This window comes from Grammomys surdaster, unplaced genomic scaffold (assembly GCF_004785775.1).
Source record: "Grammomys surdaster isolate TR1022 unplaced genomic scaffold, NIH_TR_1.0 843, whole genome shotgun sequence".
NCBI lineage: Eukaryota > Metazoa > Chordata > Mammalia > Rodentia > Muridae > Grammomys > Grammomys surdaster.
This window is the reverse complement of record NW_021605262.1, coordinates 1,329,688-1,356,719: the sequence shown is the minus strand read 5'-3', so window position 1 is coordinate 1,356,719 and position 27,032 is coordinate 1,329,688.

Genomic DNA, 27,032 nt, shown 5'->3' with positions numbered 1-27,032 from the left:
GTTAATCTCAGCACCACAGTTCACACTGTTAATCTTCACATGAAGGGTCAAGATCTCGCATGCTTCTCTACACCAGTGACAAGCTTGGCCTCAGGGATTGCTGGCATTAGAAAGTTAGACCAAATGCCAGGAATCAGTTTGCCCAAATTAATTGGACTTTTAACTATCAGCACTTAGTGAATAAATAAAATGTCTATATAATTTTCCATGTATGGAACAGAATGTAATTAAACTGAAATTAAAGTTCACACGCCTTATTTTTAGAAAGTGGTTAGCAAGTGAAATTATGAACTAAAGCCTAGTGTTTGCAGACAAAGAAGACAATACTTCTTAAAATAATAGCAACAACCCTAATGAGAAGAACTGTGTGTTGACTAGTCAACATACCAGGTTTGGGGACAGACAGTATTGAAATAAGCAAGATTTTCACTCCGAAGGCAATTGTCTAACAGTGAGCCCTCCAATTATGACTTATAAGGCAGGTAAGTCATGGACGATATTGGTTAATGTCTCTCCTATTCTTGCTTGCCCTGTAGTTCAGTGGTACAGTATGTGCTAGCTTTCGTGAAGCCTGAGTTCATCCTATACCCATACCCATCATAGATACACAGATAGGTAGTAGAGAGATAACAGGTGATAGGTGATAAACAGATTAATGACAGATTGATAGATAGAAGATACACATAGAACATATTCAATATCAATAGATTACATTAAATGCTAAATATGGTACTTTATGAAAACTACATCCATTAACTAAACTTCCTGCTTTCTTTCTAGAAAAGTATAACAAGTTATGATTACAAAGAATGCTTTGGTAGCCCCACTCCTCTTCCTTCAGACTCATCCATCAGGTTGTGTCTCCTGGTGCCTGCAGCCCAGCCCTTTCTTCTCCATACACCATCTCCATCTCCAAAGGATGCCACTCACATCCCCTTTGTGCCATGTGCACACAACCTGTGTCTCCCACAGCCCACAGCTAAAATGACACAGCTGAGTTCTGATATCTCTGAATGAGGTTGAAAAGTTAAGTCGGTTAACAGTGACCCTGTCCCAACAACATGTATGCTTGTGTGGCCTTCCCTGCTTGGCTTCCCCCAGCAAATTGATTTATTTGAGTTTGCTCGAGTCAATGTAATATTCGAAAGTGGCAAACTCTGGTCTTTGACAGGAAGAAAAGCATGACTTGTGGAACAGTGGAGACCTTGTAGGTGACTGTACAAGTTGAATGCACTGTTGTGAAATTGATGCTGTGACAAGCTAGAGAGAAGGTAGCTCTACCCAGATGATCTGGAACCAGCAGCATTCTGTGTCCTCAATAGTTCAAGGAAACACACAGTGCTGGCCTTTGAAACTGGAGTCCCTCTCCACCTGTGTACACTGCCAAGAATAAAGACAATGTCTCTCCCCACAGCCATTCAACCAAAGCTGTACTCTAGGGCTCCACACCCAGACATCTTGACACAGATCTGAACATGAGAGCCAAAGAGAGGCATGTGCGTGCCTAGGAATCTCAGTGAGAAGGTGGGTCTTGTCTCCTCTCTCAGCATCTGCCATACTTCATATGGTTGCAATGATGGTAAAACAGGATGAAGAGAATCTGAGAAAAAGAAGTGATCTCCAGCCCATCCTAAAGACCCAGTTAATATGAACCTAGAACAACTTTGTTAAAAGTTGTGCTCTCAAAGGCTTGCACATGTCAGCTAGATAAAGAAAAATATTTTCTTGTGTGCATAAGAAAATTACAAAGAAAATGACCCAAAATTTTCTCCTGAAAATACATGTAGTAAGCTGTAGGGTGGGTGTAGTAGCTGGATCTTGAGGTAAGTTGATTCTCAGGAATCCTAACACTGATTTCAACAGTGGCTGTACCAGTTTGCAGGCCCACCAGCAGTGAACCATTGCTCCAATTACCTCACATCCTCACCAGCATCTGCCGTCATTTGTTTTATTAATCTTGGCCATTCTGACTGGGGTGAGATGAAATCTCGAAGTATTTTTAATTTTCATTTCCCTGATAGCTAAGGGTATCGAACATTTAAGTGTGTCTCAGCCATTCCTCTCTTATCTTTTGAAAATGCTCTTCTTGGTTCATTACTCTTTTTTTAATTCAGTTATTTGTGTTCTTTTTTCAAGACTTATTTATTTATTTTATGTATATGAGTATATTGTTGCTGTCTTCAAACAAACCAGAAGAAGGCATTGGATCCTGTTACAGATGGTTGTGAGCCACCATGTGGCTGCTGGGAATTGAACTCAGGACCTTTGGAAGAACAGTCAGTACTCTTAACACTGAGCCATCTCTCCAGCCTCGGTTATTTGTTATCTTGATGCCTGTTGGTTGGTTGGTTGGTTGGTTGGTTGGTTGGTTGGTTGGTTTTTGAGTTTTTGGGGGGAGGGGTTGTTTTGTTTTTGTTTTTGATTTTTAGTTCTTTTTATACTCTAGGTACTACTCCTCTATCAGATGTGTAATCACTAAAGATCCTTTTCCATCCTGTAGCCTGCCACTTTGCTCAAATGATGGAGCTCTTTGCTGTGCAAAAGTCTTTTAGCTTTACGAGGGCCCCTTTACTAATCTTTGTTCTTAATTCTTACACTCCTGCAGTCCTTTCTGAGAGTCCTTTTCTACACCAGTGAGTTTAAGTGGACTCCTGTACTTTCTTTCCCACCCAATTCAGGGTTTCTCAGCTTATGCTGTGGCCCTTGATCCATTTGTAATTGAGTTCTGTGAAGGGTGAGATATACAGATCTGTTTTTGTTCTTCTAGATACAACCATTCAGTTTAACCAGCTCCCGTTTTTGAAGATGCTATCTTTTCTCCAGTGTGTACTTTTTCCTTCTTTCTCAAAAATCTGGTATCCACAGGTGTGTGGCCTCATGTCTGTCTTCAGTTTGGTTCCATTAATCAATGTGTCTGTTTTGATGCCAATTCCATGATGTTTTGAGTACTATAGCTCTGTGGTCAAACTAGAAATCTGAGACAGTAATATCTCCAGTGGTTCCTTAATTATTCAGGATTGTTTTATCTTTCATGGGTTTTTATGTCTCCATATGAGAGTTAAGGTTTTATTTAAATTTCTGTGAAGAATTGTGTCAAATTTTGATGAGAATTGTGTAGGTTGTTTTTGGCAGAATTGTCATTTTTCCAATATCAATCTTATTGATGCATAAGCATGGGGTATTTTTACATCTGCTGGTGTCTTTTAATTTTTTTTTTGGTGCCTTGAAGTTGAAGTTGTTGTTGTTGTTTTAATACAAGTCTTTCACTTGCTTTATTAGAGTTATTCAAACAATATTTTTTGAGGCTACTGAGAAATGTATGTAGTGTTTCTCTGATAATTTTCTCAGTATGTTTGTCAGTTGTTTATAGAAAAGCTACCTTTTTTTATTAATTGTGTATCCTGTACTTTGCTTAAAGTGTTTATCGGCAGTTTTTAGAAATATTTGGTGTCTTTTATGTATTAAAATCATACATTCTAACATGAAATTGGTTGGCAGAAAAGTAAGGACATTCTGTGGTGACTTCACAGAAGAGAAAGAACAGAATCAAAATATATTGTATGAAAAATTCAAATAATTTAAAGTGTGTGTGTGTGTGTGTGTGTATCTGTGTGTGTGTTCCATTTAGAAATTGAGTGGAGTACACACAAACATTGAAATAAGTGTGGAATGATTGGATTATTATGCTCTTTATGGGGTATCTATTTGTGGTAGAAGGATATTGATATATATTAATAATTAACATATAACAATATTATAGAAATACCAGATTACATAGCTTATCTGTTTAACAAAGCTGCTATCAGCCATGTTGTTGGAACAACTTAGGCCAACTGAAAATCTTCTGAATCTTCAGCAAAGCTATAAGAGGTGGCACTGTGAGGCCCACAGCACCTGCCCCTTGAAACATTTGTAGGTTGAAGCCCTAACAGTCAGCACTTCTGAATGTGATCATTTTTGCAAACAGGATTCTTATGAATTTAGTTAATTAAGATGAAGCCCTCATGGTGGGCCCTAAATCATCATAAAATCGGGAAACGTGAACACGTACAAATGAATACAGAAGGAAGAAGATGAGAAGAGACAAGAAGCAGCATCCATGAGCCCAGGACAGAGGCTGGACCAGATTCCCCTTCAGTCTCAGAAGGATCCTACCTTTCAGTGGCTCTACCTTGGTCTCCTAGCCTGCATGACTGCAGTATAGAATACTTCTGCTGTCTAAGGTTCCTTCCTGTGGACGTTCTAACCAGCTGAGACACGGTGAAGCTCAACCCACACAATGCCCTTCAAGAGCTGGCAGTCAAGTCCCCTTTCCTGTGACAGCTCTTTAGACTGGAGCGTCCATGGACCCAGCAGCATCCACCATGCACTCCAGCACTTCCTGTGCCCAGTCCCACGCTCATAACCTGGTAGCTCTTGGTCCCCAGAGGCCCACAGAAAGCAGCCAATTTTCTCCACGGCCTCCTTCTCAGGAGCACTCTAGGCAGGCTATAGCACTAACTAGGCAATTACTGACATCGGTCTCTGTCAGGAGTCTGTTTCATTAGCTTCACATAGACATGACTGCCCTGGAGGAAAACTGCAGAATAATAGTTGAGGCTGCAGGGGAACGTCTCAGGCTGCCCAGACACCCTCCTATGTCTGCACCCTGGGGGATTTGGCTGGTGACAGTGTTGTAAGGATAGCTATGAATCAGCAGCTCAAGGAGCAGGAAAACAAAGGGCCAGTGTTTCTGGAATCTAATAGAGAGGGAGGTGCCTTGGTATGAAAGATGGATTGATTCTCCATGCTCTGCTGGAGAGGCATGTTCATCCTACCTCTAACCTCAACCAGAATACAGATGGGACTCAGCCAAATCAATACCAGTGGCTTTTGGAGAGGGATGCTCTTGAAGGCCCAGACCCAAGTATATGCTTCTCCCTAGTCCTGGCCTCACTGATGAGCCATAGAGTCCAAGTTGACTTTTTCCTGACAGACCCACAATACCTCTGAGTCATCACTCTGTACTCACACATGAGAAATGGAACAGGCTCTTGGGGAAGGGCATGAGTAGACTGAAGGACGGGAGAGAGTCAGTGTGGGCATTCGGCCTGAGGTCAGTAGCTGCTCACTCTTCTTTCAGCACTGGCTGTCTTGAATCAAGCTGTTTCGTCGATTGGTTTTTAGAACCAAGACTGGAGAGAGCCAGGTGGAGGAGTGACCAGTAGGGTGGCAGCCATCTTGGATCTGCCATAATTATCAGAACTACTGTTAACTTTAATAAACATGAATCAAATAAGTAACCAGAAAGTCAAAGCAAGTGCTTATCAAGAGAAACAAATGCCTTTAAGAAGCTGCTACCTCCATATAGGGCAGAGGTCAGGGGACAAGAAGCAGCCAGATAGAGGCATGAGCGCACTGCTGCAATGCATTGTGGTCATCTGAGGACGAGGGGAGTGGCTTCTGCAGAAGGTGCTTCCAGGGTGGAGGGGCACAGGCACCATTACTTTCACAGCCCTGATGCTAATTTTCAGAGCAGAAGCCTCAGCACTGATGCCCACTACAGGCTAGTATCACAGTTGCTGAGGGCATGTTCATCCAGTGGATCCCTGACAGGGTGCCTCTGCACTCACACAACATTGCTAAATAATCTTGGGCTCCACGGACAATGGTTCTCTCCCAGAATCCCACACTAGACCATAGTTCTGCCTTTAACCCTCCCTACAGGAGATCCTCGTAGTGCCAGAGTTGGTCAGTTGTCATACAACACATAGACTTAAGCAGGACAAAGCCTAAAAAATTTTGTCTCATAGGTGTCAGCCCAGCATTGCCAGGGAGAGTCTGTGGCTTGGTAAGGAAGTGTCTAGGCCACGAGACAGTCTTAGGTAGCCAAGGAAGGGTATAAAGTCAGTGTTCTCCATCTTAGACATAGCACAACTCCATCCCAAGAGAACTGTCAGAGTTGGCCTGACACATACCTCTCGTACCAGGGAATCGTTGAGGGAACCGATAGTGGCTGTACTGTTGATGGGATGGCCTTCCAGAAACATACCACAGCACCTGCACAGAGTCACACTCTGGGCTGTAAGAGTTGAGTCAGCTTATACCCAAGCCCACAAGCTGGAAGGAAAGGAAAGCACAGCTGGATGGAAAGGGTCAGCCAGGCAGGAGTTGCCTAATTCAGAGACTCCTGAGCTTCTAACATGAATCAGGGACATCTTGGAACCAGGGAAACATCACCAACAAAGGGATTCAAGGTTCTATCGGTGCCTTGTGTTCTGTGTGTATGAGCATGCCCTGTTCACTCATTTCCACCCAGCTGCTGATGGGCCACAGGAAGAGGCGCTGAGCCATCTGCTAAAGGCTTCATAGAGGCAGCACATGTAAGTGTGAGACTTCCATCCCTAGACCTAAGCACCAACGCTGTGTGCTTTGCTTCCGATGGCCCTTTTGGTCTGACCCCCATGTCTTCCATCATCCAATGCTACACAGCCCTGCTGACTTCCTCAAGGAATTGTCAGTACTGGGGCTGGGAGAAACTAGCGTTCTCAAGGCTTCAGTTAGTTAGGGGGTCAAAGAGAGGACATTGAGGAGCTTCAAGGCACACCATTCTAGGCCAGCATCTTGTTGCCTGTGAAAGCCAGGCTGTGTATGGTAGGAGTCTGGCTGGTCCAGGCTGCTTTATTGGCCAAGTGCAGTGGGCAGCAGACATCCTTTATGTTTTTCTTTTTTCTTTTTGCACTTATGACTGGACCAGCCTCAGCAGCCTGATGCCTGCAAGCCATTCCAGGTAGCACACAGGGGAAATGACACCACAGCAAAGAACGAGTCATCTGTAACACCAAAGAGACACATGATAAATTGAAATGATGAAACCCGGATGCCAGCACACAGTCGGGTAGGAAGGATCATTCATCAAATTCCCAGCACCATATACAACAGAAATAGTTTTAAAGGTTTGGGTTGGTTGATAGGGAAATTGGTGCTTTTACTAAAGATTTATATGAAACACAATGTGAAGCTTTAGCTTAGCAACCTATGCTTTGAAAGTTAGTGAGCGGGCATATTTTATCTAAGAGATATTCCTTTGCATTTGCTATACCACAGGCACCATTTATCACATTTCCTGATGCGTGCTGACATGTCAGCCCAGTGAGACCTGGCTCCTGAGAATGTAAATTCCCTGTAAGCGTAGACATTATACCTGGCTCCACAGTGCCTCATTCCTACCACACATAGAACCGACCAGAGATCATGGACACTGTCTTCAGGTGTCCTTGACTGTGGCAAGTAGCTTTTCAAACCTCTTCAATAGATGGATTCCAACTGTGTCTCTACTGAGCACCTCTCCACAGGCCCCTAGCAATCATAAACTGGAAATAGCTGGTGAGCTGTAATGGGATTTTCCCCACCTGGGCTTCCACGAGAACTTTCTCAGCTGCTGTCTCTACTTACTTGATAACAGGGGCCACCATTGCCACCATCTTTATTAACAGCCTTCTGGGGAAGCAACCTTGGTCATGTCATTTCTAATTTACTTCTGATATCAAATAAATACTTCTTTGTGTGCCTATGACAACATCTCAGGGGAGAAATGAGCATGTGTCATTGTGTAGGAGAGTAAACTGAGGACTGGTAAGTTTGTACAGAGTCACAGTCCCAGGAAGATTGTCAGTTCCAGTTTAGGTCTTTGGAATTTCATTGTAGGGTTCCCTCCAGAACAAGTTATTGTTCTTGCTTCTGAAACATCTCTGACTATACACTGCACAAGTCTCCCTTTATGCGTGGTGATGCCCAGTCTTTGACTGTGTATCTTAAATGGAGCTGCTAACTGCCCCTTCAAGCCCACCTGTGAATGAAGTTTGCTATTTCTGTTTTTCCACCTACTCCTTCCCACAACACATAGCTTTGGAAAATATCTAGCTCCATAAAAAAATCTATACCTGCAATATCTTTGGCTGACCTTGCTCACACTAAGTCCAGGAATCCCTATGAGCATAGTAGGTGTGTTTGTAGAAGGCACTTGACCTACCCTGACTTCCCCAGCTCCCGTTCTTACACTCTTACCATTTTCCATCTTGGCTGAGCCCTGACCATGCTGAACTTGGCATCCATGCTGAGTGGTTCCTGGTCCCTGGAGTCAGAGAGCATCACAGCTAAGCTTCTTCCATTACAAGGAGGGAGTATCCTCAATCCCCCCTCCCCTCGCCCCATGCAGCAGGAGTCACAATTCCCTCCCTGAGCATTTAATCAGCCTACTTATTGGGGCCTAGGGATCATGAACTAGAGCTACTGAATAAGATACAACAGCCCAGGGGTTTCAATAACAGACATGTATTGTCTCATAATCTGGGGGCTGTAAGTTTGATTCTTGAGCATGGGAAGCTGTTTCCCCTTGGGAGTTGTGAAAGAAGCCCACCCAGGCTCCTCTCCCACCATTATAACTTGAATGTAAAATGCATGCTGTATGCTCATGTGCTAACTATTTGGTCCCCAGCTAGTAGAATGATTTGAGGAGATCCTCAACATTTTAGAGTAGAGCCTAGCTACAGGAGAGAGGGCACTGGAAGTGTCATTGAAAATGATATCTGGTCTCTCATTCTGTCTTCTCCCTACTTCTTGATTGTCATGAGACAAACTCTTCTGGTCCTACATGCCCTGCTATGCTGACTACTCAACACAAGCTAGATACGTTTTTGAAAAAGGAATCTGTACAAAGAAAATGTTCTCATAAGTTTGGCCTGTGGGCAAGCCTGTGGTGCACTTCATTGATTGACGATTGAGGTGGTAGGGTCGAACTCACTGTGGGCAGTGCTACTCTCGGGCTGGTGGTTCTGAGTATTATATACAAAAGCAGGATGAGCAAGCCACAGCCAGCAAACCAGTCAGCAGCATGCCTCCATGCCCTCTGCCTCAGCTCCTATCTCTGGGTTCTCGTGACACAGAACTGTGAGCTGAAAGAAATCCTTTCCTTCCCAAGGTGGTTTTGGTCGTGGTGTTTTATCACAGCAGCAGAAACTCTGACAAAACCCTTCCCACTACGATGCTCTGCCTCACCAAGGGCCTAGCAACAGGAAAATGAACGTGATATGCTGAAACCATGAGGCAAAAGAAATCACCTTCCCCTTTTATGTTGATGGTTTGGAGTATTTTGGTCACAGAGACAGAAACTCGATTAGTACAGAAAATTAGCATCAAAATGTGTGACTTGAAAAGACCAAACATGTAACGACCCACAGACTCTGAGCCTGCTGCTGCACCTTTCCTGGTTTTCTAGGCATTCTGTTGACCACTGAGGGTTTTTTGTTTGTTTGTTTGTTTGTTTGTTTGTTTTGCCTATTGGTTTTCTAGAGGAATCTGGAAAGGTTTGGAGAACCAAGCTAGAAAAGGGCTTTCAGTATTGTATGCATAGCCTAGAGGCGATTCTGGTGCACTCAGAAGCCTGAAAGACCAAGAAGGTTATGGACGGAAAAGGCTTCTAAGGCTTCAGATAAGAATTAAGTCTCCATGAGGAAATAGGCAAAGTCCATTCATATTATATTCTGACAGCTTTGTCTACCTTTTATCTGTGGCCTAAGACTGTGTAGGTTAGAAGTGAGAGACCAATTAATCAGGCGCAAAAAAAAAAATCTACTTTGAAAACAAACCATCCAGCGTGCAGACTTCAACACAGGTGTTGCTGTCTGCTTTGAGTCAGGTTTGAAATTGGCAATTGCTCTAGAAAAGTTAACGTAAAATTGGGCTGAGGAAGGCACGGAATCTGAAGAAATTTGTGCCATTTTAAAGACAATGCCTTCCTCATCAGGAAACAGGAAAGATGTTTTGGAAGAATCTCAGAAGCTGGCCTAACCCGACCTGTCACTGACAGAATACTGTGAAAGATTGACTGATCTGACACTCTCACCTTAAGAAGAGAGAACCTCAGAGCATCCAACTCTCACAGAGCCTCCCAAGGGGCTGCCTTTCTGGGATTTGTTTTGCAGCATCTTGCCACCCAAATTCTCAGAGGCCAATGTAGCCATGACCCAAAGGAGGCTGACTAGTTTGGGCTGGTGTCAGACCTTGCCGTTGTCCGAATAATGCTGTTTCTATAGGAATGCAAGATGCAATGTCTATAGCATCATAGAGACTATATGGCATAGACTATGAGATGCACTCAGAGGTCATTAGAATGCCTAGAAAACCAGGAAAAGGACTGCCCCACAGGAGGATCCATCCCATATACAGTCACCAAACCCTGACACTATTGTGGATGCCAGGAAGTGCTTGCTGACAGGAGCCTGATATAGTTGTCTCCTGAGAGGCTCTGCCAGAGCTGGACAAATATAGAGGCGGATGCTCGCAATCAACCATTGAACTGATCACGGGGTCCCCAGTGGAGGAGTTGGAGAAGGGACTGAAGGAGCTGAGGGGGTTTGCAGCCCCATGGGGAGAGCGACAGTATCAACCAGCCATGTCCTCCAGAGATCCTGGTGACTGGACCACCAAAGAGTACACATGGAGGGGCCCATGGTTCTGGATGCATATGTGGCAGAGGATGGCCTTGTTGGAAGTCAGTGGGAGGAGCAATCCTTAGGCCTGAGGATGTTTGATGTCCCAGTGTAGGGGAATGCCAGGGTGGGAAGACGGGAGTGAGTAGGTGGGTGGGGGAGCACCTTCATAGAGGCAGGTGGAGGGAGGAGGAGATAGGGTGTTTCCAAAAGGGAGACCTGGAAAGGGGAAAACAATTGAAATGTAAATAAAGAAAATATCCAATCTTAAAAAAATAAACTAAAAAAGAAAGCCAGGAAAGGTGTGACAAGTTCAGAGTCAGTGGGCATCCACAGAAAGGGTGACTCAAGAAGCCTTTGGTGTGAAATATAAACTGCTGTGGAGACCATAGAATACTGGAAATGACGGTGATCCGGTGTGCTTGGTGAGGAAATCCACAGGCAAGTAGAGACAGCTTGAGAGAGAGGCCATGTGGGCTGCAAAGAGCAGATACAGAGATGAGGTAGCTCAAACTTGGCTGAAGCTCCTCACCCACCAGCTCCCTCAACATGCCAGGATTGCAGGACAGCAACCCACAGGATTTGTGCGCCCTGCTGGATTTCAGTCATATCTGACCCTGTTCTTCCTTTCTACACCCTTGTGTCTCCCATTTAGAACGGTGTCTTAGTCAGGTGTCTACTGTTGCTGTGACGAAACGCCATGAGGAGGTAAAAGTTTATTTGGCTTACACTTCCACACCTTAGTCTATCGTTGAAGGAAGTCAGGACAGGAACTCAAACAGGGCAGGACCCTGGAGGCAGGAGCTGATGCAGAGGCCATGGAGGGATACCGCTTACTGGATTGCTCACATGGCTTGCTCAGCCTGCTTTCTCATAGAACCCAGGAGCACCAGCCCAGAAATGACACCACCCACAGTGGGTTGAGCTCTCTCCCATCAATGCTAATTAAGAAAATGTCCTACAGGCTTGCCTATGGCCCAATCTTCGGGAGGCGTTTTCTCAATGGAGGCTCCGTCCTCTCGGATAATTGTAGCCTGTGTCAAGCTGGCAGAAGACTAGCCAGCACAAATGGGGATATTTACACTGTCCATATTATGTTGGAATTATGAAATTACGATGATTAAATACGAATTTTCCCCATAGTCTCATGACTATGGTTGCCTGATGTTGCCCTTTGAGGCAGTGATGGGAACTCAAGGGCTCTGCAATAGTCAGTAAACTCATAACATGATATCCTTATTAGTAGTGACGATAGGTAGGAGGTGGTCAGGTGTAGGTCACTGAAGGTGGGTCTTTGGGGCTGTTTTTAGCCATACTTCCTTCCTGTATTCCCTGTTTCCTGTCCTTCGTACGGTGTATAACCTCTTCCTCTACACACCCCTCACTCTGTTGTTAATTGCCTCACTCAGAAGCAGTGGAGCCAGTGATTACGCACATCAATCTCTGAAAGTGTGATCTAGAAGAAATCTTTTTCCCCTTAAGCTGTCTCTGTCAAGTATTTGGTCACGGCAATGATAGGACTGATACAGTAATCCTCTATTTTTATTTTCCCGAAGGGTTTGCGGTTAAAAGCATGTCTCGAGACTTTTGAATGGTGTTGGAATTATTGATTTGGGACTGCTCAGAGATAAATATCTTTTTTATTATGAGATAGCCACGAGCTTTTGGCAGCCAGGGGAATAACATTATAGCTTGAATGTAAGACGTCCCCCACAGGTTCATGGTGTCGAATGCTTGGTCCCCAGCCTTGTCACTATTTGGGAAGTTGGTATAGGGGGTAGGGTATAGCTGAAAGCAGAACGCCATTGGGGCAAACCTCAGTTGGTATAGGGGGTAGGGTATAGCTGAAAGCAGAATGCCATTGGGGCAAACCTCAGAAAATATAGCTCATATAGCCAATGGCGAAATCTCTCTCTCTCTCTCTCTCTCTCTCTCTCTCTCTCTCTCTCTCTCTCTCCCTCCCTCCCTCCCTCCCTCCCTCTCCCTCTTTCCCTTCCTCTCTTTCTTCCCTCTCTCACATCTCCCTCTCTCCCCCTCTCTATCTCCCTTTCTCCCCAGCTGCCTTGAGTTGAGCATCTCTGACCTTCTACACTCTCTATGCTATGTTGGTTTGCCTTACCAAGTGCTCAGGAACAGTGGACCTGGCTATGATTGACTAACTTCCTCCCTTTGAGTTGTTGTCTGCAGTATTTTGATCATGTCTATGAAACACTACAAAAGGAGCCAGTCAAGATTTGACATTCTTCGGCTTATAGACTTATCCCCCAGCCTTGACTTTCATCTCCACATGAGGTTTCCCCATGTGTGCACCTATCTCTCTGTATAAGTCTCCCTTGTAAGTGAAAATGTCTGCCATATTGGGTGTCTGATCCTAGCAACTTCGTTTTAATGAGATCACCTTTATTTGGGAGCTTTTCCAAATAAGTCCCATACCAAGGCTTGGGCATAAAGGGTCACAAGACAACCCATGAATCTGGCATTAGCGAGTTAAGTGTAGATCTTGTTGTCATCTAATTCTTTCCTATGCCCCTGCTTCCTCTCTCAAACTCTGGACATTAGTTCCTACAGGGCTGCATCCTTGTGACAGTCAAAGAAGATGCTGCCTAGAAGCACTTGAAATGGCACTTAACACACAGACATTCTCAGTAGCTCGCAGCTGTGATTACTGCAATTAAAATCTCAGTTGGGAAAGCAAAGGTTTGAAATGTTTACAACATTTAGGGTTTTTATAAGCAGACTCAAGTTCAAATAAGTGGACACAGGAGAATGAAATTAAAGCTGACCAATCAGGAACTGACAACATAACTAACCAATGGAATTAAAGCTGGCCAATCAGGACCTGCTAGCTAACCAATGGAATTAAAGCTGGCCGCTCAGGAACTGATAACTAACCAATGAAATTAAACCTAGCCCATCAGAAACTGACAGCTAAGCTTTGACCAGGATGCCCTCATTTTCTTCATCCCAATTCTCATAGCATGTTGCATAACTGGCCCTCACATCCCCTTAGTATCCCCTTATTAGAGGGGCCCTGAACCGATAATGATCTGGTGCTCCTCAACTTATCAATTGCTCTGTAAATTTGAAAGGAAAACTTCAATGTACCATGAACCTAAGTGTACCATTTAATGTTGTTCTTTAGATCTCAAATAATTTACGATTATTGTGTCTCTTATTACAGAACAGTGTATATCCCATCCTCAGATCCTTTAAGGTAGAGAATACATGTGCCATAGAGGACAGCCTGCAGTGCCACAATGGGAGAATTAGGGGTGACATCTTCTGGACATTGGCCTCAGGAGGGCTGTCACTCCTTTGTGTTCTGCTTGCTGGCACTGTTTATCTGAAGCTCTGGCCTAGACAGTGAGGCTCTGCTTCTGGGCAGGAAGGTTAGTGTCTCTTCCAAACTCTTCAAATAGTCTGTTCATCTCTTTCAATCCAATCCACACAAGACCAGCTCGATACAGATCTAGAGACAGAGTTATAACTCAATTCTGATTTCGGTTGTACAATTCTCAGGGGCAAGCAGACTGGCCCCTTGTTCAAAGTATGTTGAAGGAAGCGGACCTTTAATCTATCTGAAGCCGCATCTCTAGGCTCCACAGGACTCACTGAGGAGAGCCCTTGTGGGACATGCTACAGAATGTAAGCTATATTGTATACAAGAGAACTACACCCAGACAAACAGTGCACGCAGTGAGAGGGTAGGCAGCTGCCTTTTTTAGGCAGGTAGAAAAATAAACAAACAAAAAAAACAGACTGGCACATGGCAAACAGTCAAGGCAGTAAAAGAAAGCTCAGGTGTAAGTGAAGCCAGCCTCATGCAGAGCTCATTGTGAAGAGGCTTCTCTTGTGATCTGGATATGACGTGTCTCCAAATGTTCCAGTATTGAACGCTTGTTCCCCAGTTGTCGGTGCTACCAAGAGATGATTGGCTCTCGGGGGCACCAACTTCTCTGACATACTAACCTGCTGATGAGTATATGTCTGAACAGGCTGTTAAGACTGGGGACAACTGGAGGAATCTAGTCACTTTAGGTATGCCTCTGCAAGGTAGGTCTTGTCCCCAGCCTGTTACTCTGTTTGTTTACCCTGCTTTGTAGATACCTTGTGGTGAAGATCATGGCCACGATATCTGCCCCAGAGGCAGCTGACCATGGACTATTGCCTCTGAAACTGTTATCTGAGAACTGCCTTCCTCTTAAACTGTCTCTCAACAGTTTCTTTCCCAGTGGTAAAGACAGCAGGAAAAGGCCTACTCCTTTTCTGGAGCCTCGGGGATAGAAGAAGGGGCAGTATCTCCTCCTACTATTCTACTCCTGCTTTTGTCTCCAACCCGTGATCTGCTGCTCTCCACATGCTCTGCCATGCTGAATGAATGTCTCCATCACCTGAGCTACTGTTCTCCGACCCTCTGCCAGCTGGACCGAAATCCCTGAAACTGTGAACCAAAAGTCAATCTTTCCTCTCTGAAGGTCTTTTGCTGGTACATGATGTCATAATGACAAAAATAATAATAACACAGCCACAGACCCTGTCTGAGGAGGACATTGCTCTTATCTTTATGGCCTTGTTAAGCCTAATTTGCTTCTGAAAGACTCCAACTCCGGATACAGCCCCACTCAGAACAAGCACCTTAGTATAGAAATTCCTAGGGATCATAGTTCAGTCCTAATACACTTTTAAATGATGAAATGTCTAAAGAAGGGGAGGAGTGCAGTTTATTATACACACATGTATGAGAAATTAGTAATTTCCTGGTGATAATAAATGGTCAGATTCAAGTAAAATATTTTTATTCCAGTCATTTTCTTTGAAATAATGTTAAAACTAGTTACATGAAGATGTTCTTTCTAAAGATTGAACTAAATTACGTTTCCTGAATATTTAAAGGAGAGTGTGAGCTTCCCAGTAGGGTGTACCTGCAGAACTGAGCTCAGGATCTGAACTCAGTAAAAGTGAAAACAGTGTGTTTACTGCGTGCCCATCTCTGAATCAGTGCATTGGGCTTTCCATGTAACCTGTTTCTCACATTGGCCAGCTGAAGGGCAGAAATCAAGAAATCTCAATCATACACCTGGTTCAAACTTAGCTCAGGCTTGGTGCATAAATTGTTCTTCTTAGAAAATGTGGCATAAATATAGTAAGCACTTGGTAATGCATGGGTGGTTTTCCCTTGATGAACATTACTTTGGACAGGGACATCGAGCATCTGTTAAGTGACATGTCTTGTCATCATGTGTGGCTTGACTTTCTTCATTGCTACCTTCTCTCAGACCCAGACACACCATGTCTGTGTTGACCTTATTCCTCTCCTATTTCATAACGGAAAGTGATATTTACTGGTATTGATTGCCTATCATAGCTGCATCACCCTTCTGATCTCTGGGCATAGGCATCCTATTGAACCCTGGGTTTGGTTGTTCCTGTGAGGTCTCCTCTAGAGCCCCTCTGCAAAGAGGGCTCAACGTTTCTTCACTGCTTGGTTTGTTGTAACCTCCCTGCTCACAGCCCGGACACCAGAAAAAATCCTTTGTAGGTTTTCAGTGAGAAGAAGGGCTCAGGGTACTTCTCCTTTACAAAGCACTTGGCTGGCAGTCCCTACTTCTTCATCACACTTACACAGACTTTAATAATCATGTCTTGTTGCTTCTTACCCTTGCTACCAAGATTTTTATGGGACCTTTCAAATCAAAGTGCAACCTCCACAACACAAATGCCATCTTGACCCTAAAGACGGTCAGGAATGAGTTTCTATTGAATAAATCCATTTGAGTTCTTTTAACTGTTGGTGCATTTGATACCAAATGATGAATTAGTCTTGTCTGAGTGGATCCATAATGTACCATCTGCTCATGACATTTCTTGTATTTATTATAAAAAACATTTGTTTACATTGAAAAATGGGCTAAGTAGCCAGCAAGGATATTAGTTCTGTCTATGAAGATCATGGTGGACCCTTCTCCTCTGCCATTGAGGACTCTTCTACTCTTTAACCTTGCTTCTACTGTCTAACTGAAGGGCTCATGGTGGTGTGTCACCTGAGCCAGCCTGTGCAGTCTGTCTAGCTCCCTTCCACCCAAGAGGACTTCCAAAGTCTTGCTGCAAAACCTCACATGGAAAGTTGGAGTCATCCACTGACTACAGTTGGGTAGCTGGAGGGTGACCGTCACTCACGTCATCTGCAGTGTTAGCTTCACCTCTCTTACTTCCTCAAACATTGGTTAGCTCATTCTCTTACTTTTGTTAGTTTAGCTCTGTACTACATGACTAGTAGTGATGAAGTGTCAGTCCTACACAGGAGACAATGTCATACATAACTACTGTGAGCAATTGATTTTTCTCCACTGGTGGAGACCAGTTCCTAAAAGAAAGCAGCCAGGGCCATCCCTTGTGAAACTCCAGGCTTGATTTGTTCTGTCTGCCTGGGCCAGATGTTGCTCAGGGTTATAGAAATATAGAGAAATGATACAAGAAAACAAAGACTACGAGGATGCCAGGCCTCCCACCCACCTTCTAATATCAGAAGGAAGAAAAGTCTTTCTGCTATTATCAGCATCCCTCAGGCAGCAGAATTAGAGCCCCAGCTGCCTCTAGAGCAGAGCAGACATTTTAACAGCAGGCTTCCAAATGACAAAAATGGATGTGGCCTCTGGACTGTCTACAGGTCCCGGTGGTGACCACAGTGGTGGAAATGAGCCACTCAATCTACTGCAGGTCATCCATCAATGTCAGGCAACTGAAGTCAGACAAAACAAAAGGCACATATCTTACACACACAGGGGGAGGTAACTCATCTTCCATAGATGCCAGGGAGGCAGACATGTACCACCTGTGCACCCTGAGACCCCGGGCACCCTTACACTGTATTTTCCTGCCTTCCAATGTCTGAGACTAAGGTACTTCATCAATACCTCTGTTTGCCTCGAGTCAGTGACTCAGCCATCAAACTCTTTAGCCCATCCCCAGTTCACAGTTAATCCTGTTTTAATTTGTCGAATAGTTAAGAACTTGTGTTTTGTAGAATATGTTCAAAATACCATAAATAAAATACACACGATTGGGAACATAGATGAAGGTGAGAGAAGAGAAAAGGGACAGAGGCTAGGGCTCCTGCTGGAAGGTAGACAGGGAAGCTGCACCCATGAAACCTTGGCAGTGTGCTTGCCTAAACCAACACCTGCAAAGTCTTAACACGAGCTTACACGTTAGCAGGAGTAGAGGAAATGTCACAGGTACCCACCCCTAAACTAAAAGCTACTGGTAATCAGCAGCTGTGTATAGAAGAAGAGTCTATCTTCTCTGGGGATGAGTCTGATCAAGGTTCTCCGGTCTCAAATACTCAGCCACAAATACACAGATACAGGGACAACACTAAATGGGGTGTGTGTGTGTGTGTGTGTGTGTGTGTGTGTGTGAATAATAACAATTTGAAATGGAGTGAGGACGACAAAGAGGATGTAGAAGAGGGAAAAATAAGGAGTATGAATGCTGTAAAAACAGTACTCATGTATAAAGTTCTCAAAAAGTGAAAAATAAATTCATTTATTCATGAATTTTATACTTTGTACATGTATGTCATCTTAAATATGCTGGCTATCATTTGTCTTCTTTTTACCATTATATGTCCTATGAATCCTAAGTACCATTTTAGGTTATTTAATTTATTTATACATTTTGTTCTGCTTTCTCTTCCTGAGATCTCATTGTCCTCCTTACCAAGATGCCTCGTCCTCTTCCATGTGGTGTCCTTGAAGGCAGCTAGCAGACACAGGTGGAGCATGAACCACTGCTAAGCTGCATGCACACTAAAGCCAGACACAATCATGCTGAGATCATTATAATGTCCATCAGACAGATGAGGAAATCAAGGCAGAGAGAAGTTATGCAACTCCCCAAAGAAAGTCTGGAGAGCTGTCTCATTGTGTGGAAGTACTATAGACCCTTGTGCTCACAGTGGTGCTGATCTCTGAAAATCCACACAGTCTGGCTCTGAATTCAGTCTGAAAGGACATAGAGTTTTCTGTAATGCTGAGTTAGTTGCCTGGGGAAGCCATCATAAATAATAATGAAAGCACTGACTTAGAAACATAGAAATAGATTTTTCTAGACATTCTAGAAGCTGAGATTCTAGAACCAGTGTATCCACAGGGCCTTAATCCCAGGCTTTCAATGAGAGCCTATGCCACACATGCCCTAGGTTTCTAATCAACAGGCAATAACTGTCCACTTAGGGCTTGTGTCCACATGTTTCCATCCATATCACTCTAGTTCCACCTCATTTTCACATGGCTTCCTCTCCTTTTGTCTCTGCACAAGACAAGAGTCACTGAATCTCTAGCCTGCCATGAACCCACTGTGCTGCAGGCACATTCCTCTTCTTTATCTCAGGCCCACTGGGACAGTGTCTCTACAGTACACTGCCAAAATCACCCACATACTTGTCACTACACACTCCCCCTTGAGAGGAGTTCCAAGGACTTATCTTTCTCTGCTTTGCAGGTCTGTATGGGACTGCTAATCATATGCTAGATTGAATCCTCTATAGGTATCTATCTTAGTCAGGGTTTTACTGCTGTGAACAGACACCATGACCAAGGCAATCCTTATAAGGACAACATTTAATTGGGGCTGGCTTACAGGCTCAGAGGTTCAGTCCATTATCATCATGATGAGAACTATGGCAGCATCCAGGCAGGCATGGTGCAGGAGGAGCTGAGAGGTCTACATCTTCATCTGCCGGTCTCTAAGAAAAGACTGACTTCCAGGCAGCTAGGAAGTGTGTCTGACAGCCCACACTCACAGTGACAAACCTACTCCAACAAGGTCACACCTACTCCAACAGGGCCACACCTTCTAATCATGCCACTCCCTGGGCCAAGCATATGCAAACCATCACAGTATCCATGCTTCTCAGTATAATATGCACTTGATTCTCTTGATACAATTTCTCTTCATATAAAATCAACCTAGGAGACCTGGAAATGCTAGGCAACTGTGACGCTCTAAGTTCAGTCTCCCAGAACCCAAGTCAAAAACCAGGCAGAATTATGATTGTAGCCTGTAAGGTTCACAGCTGAACATGACTGAAGGTTACTGCTCCCCTCCTGTACTGAGCACAGATCCTCCCAACACTGTGAAAGCCAACCAGGAGGGATGAAGTTTCCACATCAGTGCCAGCTTGATTTCTATATATTCAATGGCTCAAAAAAGTGATGTCAGTAATGGAATCTTATCACAACGTTCTCTAGGGTACCAAATAGCATTGGCCTGAAATGTTTGGAGTCTATGCAACCTCACTGACCAAGGATTCTAAATGAAGTAACCCTTCCCTGGCACTAGGATTTTTGTTGTTAGCTTCTGAGGTCTAATGGACCCATTCTTGCCCCATTAGAGAGTAACTCCAATATATATGGAACCTAATGTCTAGAAAGCCAAGTCCACTGGTGTCATAGAAACATGAACAACATTGGACTAACCTACTACTTCTGGGTTGGTTTTGATTCCTGCTCCAGAGAATGAAAGTCACAGCTTTTGCCATTATTTAGGTCAAGAATCTATGGCTACAGAGGTCAGAGGCCCTGAGTGAGAACCTACTACTGTTACTCTTCCAAATTGCCATAGTATTAAACCAACTTCTAATGGTTTATTGTTACAAAGCAATAGAAAGATGCATAGAGCAATGTATCTCTCATCCCTCATACGATAAGCTTCCATTTGCTTAAACAATGGTTAACACAGAGAACTTCAACTAACTAGGGTATGCAGAATTTAAAACTTCAGAATGCTCACCCTGTGCAGGACACAACTGATACACCCTCTCTTCCCAAGGCTCACCAATCACTGTGGAAGAGAGGGAGGAAAGAGTGTAAGGCCCTGAGGTGGTGGGTGACTACAAAGAATCAGTGTCTTCTGCACACAGCAAAGTAGCTGCGCATATGACCTCATGGCAGTTGTGACATCATACACAAGACCTGTGCAAGTCCAAGGCATACTTGACATGGAGTTGGGGAGCTGGGCATGAAGTTCCACCTCTAACTGAGGAGCTGTTGGTGACTATTGGCTACTGGGAAAGGAAGAGACCATTTTCACTAGGAGTGTAGTGTCCCTTACATTCACAACTGTCCAGTGGAAAACCACACATCTACTAATAGATGAGTAGAAAAAAATTGATCATGATGGGTTAAAAAACAAACCAAGAGAACACAATTTTGAGTAGGATCAGAAGTGAATGTGGACTTGGGAAAAGTTGAGGTTGAAGGAGGAGGAGGTGAACACGATCAAAGCCTGTGTGAAACTCTCAAAGAAGGCATACATTTTTTAATATGAAAATAAAATAAAACATTTTCAAAATCCAGGCACAGAGATAAATACTTATGTCCCCAGAACTTGGGAGGTACAGATAAGAGGATCTGGGGCAGGCTGGTGTACCAGGCTAGTCAAATTGGTGAGTTCTTGGTTCAGTTGATGTACGCACAGGGAGAATTGGCCCGTTGGTACTTAGAACAAGGAAAGGGAGTAGAGAGGTGACAGTCAAGGGCTTCCTGAGCAAACCAGATGGCTTGTGTTCACAAGTTCAATCCACATAGGAGTATAAGAAGAGACCTGACCTGCAAAGACATCTTCTGACCTCCATATGTGTGTCATGGCACACATGTGTTCTACCATATGCATAAGATAATATTAAGTAAAGATTTAAAGAAGAAAACAGGTAAGAATAGAAAACATGCGGTTATCTGTCAATTATCCACCCATCTGTCCATCCACAGATCAGGCATCTAGGCCATCTTTTCCTTATCTTTTTCGTTGTATGAGTGCATATGTGAGTGAGGTCACATGTGTTCATGTGTGCATGTGCATGTGGCAGCCAGAAGACAGCCTCGGCAGTCTTTTCCTGGGCAGCATTCACTTCTTTTGAGACAAGGTCTCTGACTGAGCAGGCCCTCAGTGAGTCCTAGGAACCTATCTGCTGTGACAGGGATCAGTGTTGGAATGATAAGCACATGCACCCCAACCAGCCCCTCCCCGTGGGATCCAGGAACTGAACTCATGTCTGTCCTTATGTCCGCAAAGTAAGCACTTTGCTAAGCTACCTCCTCTATACTAATCCTTATCTTTCTGGGCAAGAAATGGGCACAGTCATTTGTAGGCACACTAAGCATTTTGGAACAATCTTCTGTCCGGCAGTAGTGCCTGGCACACCGATTGTCCAGTAAACGTGCTCCGTGACTGGGTATGGCATCTCTAACTTGCACGCCTTCCAGACTTCTATTCTGTGCCCATTCTCTACGAGCCAAACAGAAAGTTTAATGTTTAGTAAAAATCAAATGGGAAGACACGCTGCATATGGATAAAAAAATGGTTCTTGTCGATCAACATTAATAGCCTCTATTATGGCTTTTGAAAACTAGTAGGCATAATACAGAAAGCTTGGAGTGTTGATTTGGTTGGGAAAGTAGAGAGAAAGAAATAAACACGTCTAAGACATTATTCGCTCACAGAATCTCCTGTTAGAGCCGGCTGACTGCAGATGGCATACTTAATTACATGGGGACGAAACCCAAGAAAAGTAAATAGCCCCAGACTGTTAATTTTTTTTTTCTTTTCATATGCAGTTGAGAATGGAGTTCTCATACACAACAAGCAATAAAAATCCATGAATCAGAATGGAACCAAACAATACATGAAAATATTACTAACCTTCTAACCCATGGGATACCCGGAAGACCCCTGAGGGCCACGTGGTCTGAGCTGCTGGCCTTGCCTAAGATGGTTCCTATTCTTCACTAATGACTTCTACTCTGTGGATCTGGTGTTATAGTGGCTTCCTCTTACAAAACCCTGTCACCCTGTGCAAGGATGCAGTGTGTGTGTCTATTGCACGGTGACCCTACCTGAGCTCGCTCTTTCTGTTATTTTTTTACATTTTGGCCCCAAATTTGACTTAAATCATTTCACTTTTAGAAAAGTTAATTTGCAACTGTGATGACACCATACATGCTCTGCCTCAGGTAGAGTATAAGCCCACCCTTTGCCTTTCAGAAGAGTCCTTCGTGCCTCTGCTCTGCCCGCTCGCTCACTTAGGAAGACAGTGCCTCCTTAGGGCCTCTCTGTCAATTTGCTGTAAATTAGAATCCTCTAAGTAGGAAGTCTCAAATGAAGAACTGTCCTGACATTCCTAATTAACATGAGAAGACCTACCCAGAGTGTGGGTGCTGCTACCAGATGGTGCAGCCCAGATGAAAGAGGGCCCTGTAGAAGGAAGATCTCTCTCCTGCTGCTTGCCTGGCCTTCCCTCTTCACTATGAGGATGTTTACCCAGTTTCTGCTGTGGTTTCTTTCTCTCCCTCCCTCCTGTCATTTCCAGGCTTCCATCCTTGACTAAGAACCAGCAATCTCCAGAAATCTTTCAGGTATTCAGCTTGAAGTTAAGACGGCTGAGTACCCAGCCTGGTGGATTGAGCAGCTACTATGAGGTTCTCAGCTTCTTAGTTGTGAGACAACCTAGTACTATTTTTACATAGGCTTAAGTAATAAACTTATTTTAATATGTTTATGTTTCTCTTACCTGCTCTCTTTCTTTAAGAACACTTATCAGTATAATCTCCTTCCTTTCTTATAATTTCTGAGGAACCCAATGAAGCCACCCATAAGGAGGGTCCTACTATACCACGTAGACCTGGTCCATGATGGGCCCACAGTGAGTTGGCTCCCTTCCACCTTCCTGTGTCTCCTTGGCATCTCCCCATGGCTGCCTTGTACCCAAGTTTGTCAGGTCCTCCCAACACACTGGGCCTATGCATCTCCATTTCTTTTACGGCAGATGTCATTTTGTACGTCAAATGTCTCTTGACTCCCTCATTCTGCTTTAAATTTGTCTCCAGATCCCAGAGGACAGCCTCACATGTGTGAATAAATAACAACAAATACTTCTAAATATGTCTTAAGTGAACAAAAGAATGCCCAGTGTGCAGGTCGGCCTGGGAACAGAGAGGGGATGGGAATTATCATGATGAAGTAAACCTAGAAGCATTTGGTTTACTTTATCCTAGCAATGGGATTGGCTTTTGTCATGAGATGAAAGGAAGGCATAGGAGATCTTGAGAAGGGGCGACTTTTTGATAAGTGTGGGGAAAGAACATCAGAGATCCTAGAGAAAGGAATTATAGAGAAAGGCAGTAAAAGCAGGTAGACAGAGAGAGAGAGGTTTCTAGCCTCAGTGGAGATGCTAGATAAAACAAGCTGGACCCAGAGTGGGTATTTGGAAGCCATCACTGGCTGATGGATTGGAGGATGCACACAAGGATAAAGTCAAGGGTCATCTCACGGGGTGGAACCCAAGTTTCCAGGGAGAGGTTGTCTGCTGAGTAGGGAGAATAGGTGGAGAGTGGGTTTGTGTGACAGGTGTCTGAACATTCTAGTCAGTCAGGAATGCAAACACAGAGAAAGCAGGCTGGCCATATGATCTCAGGAAGAAGATGGGTCTGGAGCCATAGTTACATTGGCATATCATGGTGTGTTAAAGCAAAGACAGTGGATTAGCATGCCCAAGAATGAGAACAGGAGGCAGAGGCAGGCCAGGAGTGAGTAATAATGGTGCTGAGGGAGAAGGAATAGCGGAAAAGAAGTAGAAGGAAAGAGGGGAGGAGGGATAGCAGAGTAAGGAGATTCGTATCCTCAGAAGACCAGGTAGCAGCTTTTTCTGCAAAGGGAAGACAACAAAGGCGTAGTGAAGAGGAGGCTAGGAAGGCTTGTGCGTTCTTGTCTTTCACCCCTTGTTTTATGATGAGCTGAGGAGAGAAGACACAGATAAGCATCTGGGACTGAGCCGGAACACGGGGAGATATTGATGCAGAAGACTGAAGGGATAATTGCAAGAGCAAACTTCAGTGGTTACAACTTAGTCCAAGTGACATTACAGCAAAGATAAAATAGGTACTTAAGACCACGGGCTGACAGGGGGTACTGAGACAGAGAGATCTGTTACAGGGACTAATGGACAGAAAAGACCGTGCTGATGGCAGAGGAGAGCAATAAACTGCAAAAAAACGATCAAAATGTGCCGCCTATAAGCATCTATAATTTTCCTGGGGAATAACTGAGTGTTTTCTCCAGAATGTATTTGTCCTACGTAATTGTCTTTAAAGCACAAAGCAAAACAAGCCCCGTGCTTCCCTGGATAAGCACCATGCATTTTTATGCCATGAATATGCATCCCCTTGTTTCTGAATGTGTGATTCATGCACCATAAAGTGGCCAGAAAATGAGCGCTTTTCATGGATCGTGTGTCTAGCATCCCTTCCCTTTATGGTGTGCGGGAGGTTTCATACCCTCGTAAGGCATATGGTTGGTACAGAATGCTAACAGTGTGTGAGCGACATGCTGATCAATTGCTTACCGTATCTGCACCTTGAGAAGATATTACTTGTGCCTAGGAAGAGCAGTATAATTACAATCTGCCTTAAATGGGTTTCCTTAAATCCTGGTTTCTCCAAGAACTAACAGTCTTGCTGTTTTGCATTGGGAAAAGCTCTGGGCTCAGAAACAGCTCAGCTGCTTGCTCTCTCTGTGTCCCTGAATTAGCCAGTTCATATCTTTAAGGCTTTGGGGTTTTCTCCATAAATAGGTGCAATCACACCTGCCTCTTTAAGCTGCCATTGAGATGCAGTGAGACAAAGCTTGTGACAACACCTAATGGGGCTTAAAAATGGAGGAGTTACCGAGTCAGGAAAGTCAGTTCTTTGAAAGAGCTGCCTAGTCTCAACTGGCAGATGCTCTTTGTGCTGTACTGTTTCTCAAGTACAACGCAATACTCATTTTTCTTTTGTGCATGTCTCACGTCTTGAGGTAGATCACAGCACCAAAGCTCTGAGGAGTATCAGGTCACCTGTCTCTCACCAGACACTTAATGTCTCAAAAGCTCCTACGTGAGTGACCTAGTATGTTTGGCAATACGTTCTTTCTTCCCAGATCGCCTGCAAAGTTAACTCCAGTTTGGGTTTCCAGCTGTACCTTGTATTTAACGTTAGCCTTACATATTTAGAGTCTTGATTAAAAAAATAAGACAAAAGAAACCAAAAATTTTTTACAACACGAATTTGGGGCAATGCTGATTGTTTTATTTTGGTGATATCAACTTCTCTACCCACAAGGAATTCTAAGCACACAGAATATATCAATGACCAAAGGAAGCAGTGATGGTCCACGGCAAGTCTGTCTGTGACTGGCAACTGGGACAGTGTGGAGGTATGGCAGAGGACAGTCAAGAAACTGGGACACAGAGTACTAACCCCAGGGCCTCCAACAGCTCACTGTTGTCTACCATGTTCCCTGTGGGTTAGATGGTGGATCAAAAGTTGAGGCCTCTGAGGGGAATTTTGGTAACAAAAGTGTGAGTGTGGGGAACTAGATGGGCAAGCTCAGTCGTCAGACACACAGAAGAGCATTCCTGAGTGATGCCATGTGCTAGGTATACAGGTTTGGGGATGCAGGGTGAGAATCCTATCACTAAGAGATAGCTATAGAAAGCCCAGCCCAACAGAGTTTCTAGGAAGGAAAGTAGAAAAATAAATACGACAGGCCCCTATGTCCATGGTGGAACCATTTCAAGACCCTATTTCCAAGATCTGATATGGAAGACCGGAAGGAGTTGTGTATGCACTGCTCTTCCTTGTGTATTTATGACAGAGATTGATTTCTATGCAAGCAGGAAGGGGAGATGGGATGTAAAAGTCAACCACAGAGAAGGCAGTCTAATAAGCAGGAAGATGCAACAGTATATAGGTCAGTGGTTCTCAACCCTCCAAATGCTGTAACTCCTTAACACAGATCCTCATGTTGTGGTTACCCCCAACCGTAACACTGTTTCTGTTGGTACTTCACAATTGTAATCTTGCTACTGTTATGAGTCTTCATGCAAATATTTATCTGTGTTTTCAGATGGTCTTAGATGACTCCTGAGAAAGGGTCATTTGACCCGAGAGCTTTAATCTTTATACAAAGACAACAATGGCATTAGAAATAAAATGAAAGTAATCCCTGGAGCTGCCTCGCCTATTCTAAAAGAAGCTTTATGTTCCTAAATTCAACTACTTGTAAGAAATAGACTGAGAATTTCAAACATGCGTACAATGTGTTTGGGTCACACTCACTCCTACTTCTTAACTCTTCCTAGACTCGCCTCCACATCCTCCCAATTTTATGTCCTCTCTACTTCTTTTTCTTTTCTTTTTGTTTTTTATGACCTACCAAGTCCAATTCCTGCTGCCCATATACTCATAAATGTGGGTATCCATGGAGTGTCATCAATCTGTGAGAGTCTACACTTCTTAAAAAATTGATTCTTCCTACCCCAGAAGCTATTAACTGTAAATGCCTCCTTAGTTAAGGTTAGGGATTGTGATGTCCTCCCTGAATGAATGTTGATTGTCCTGATCCTGTTCTCACAGCCACTGGGAGCCCATGGGTGCAACAGTCCTGCCATGCACAGATGGCATACTCTTGCTCCAGTCCTCCTGACCTCTGGCTCTTAACAGTCTTTTGTGGGGATTCCAGAGCCTTGGA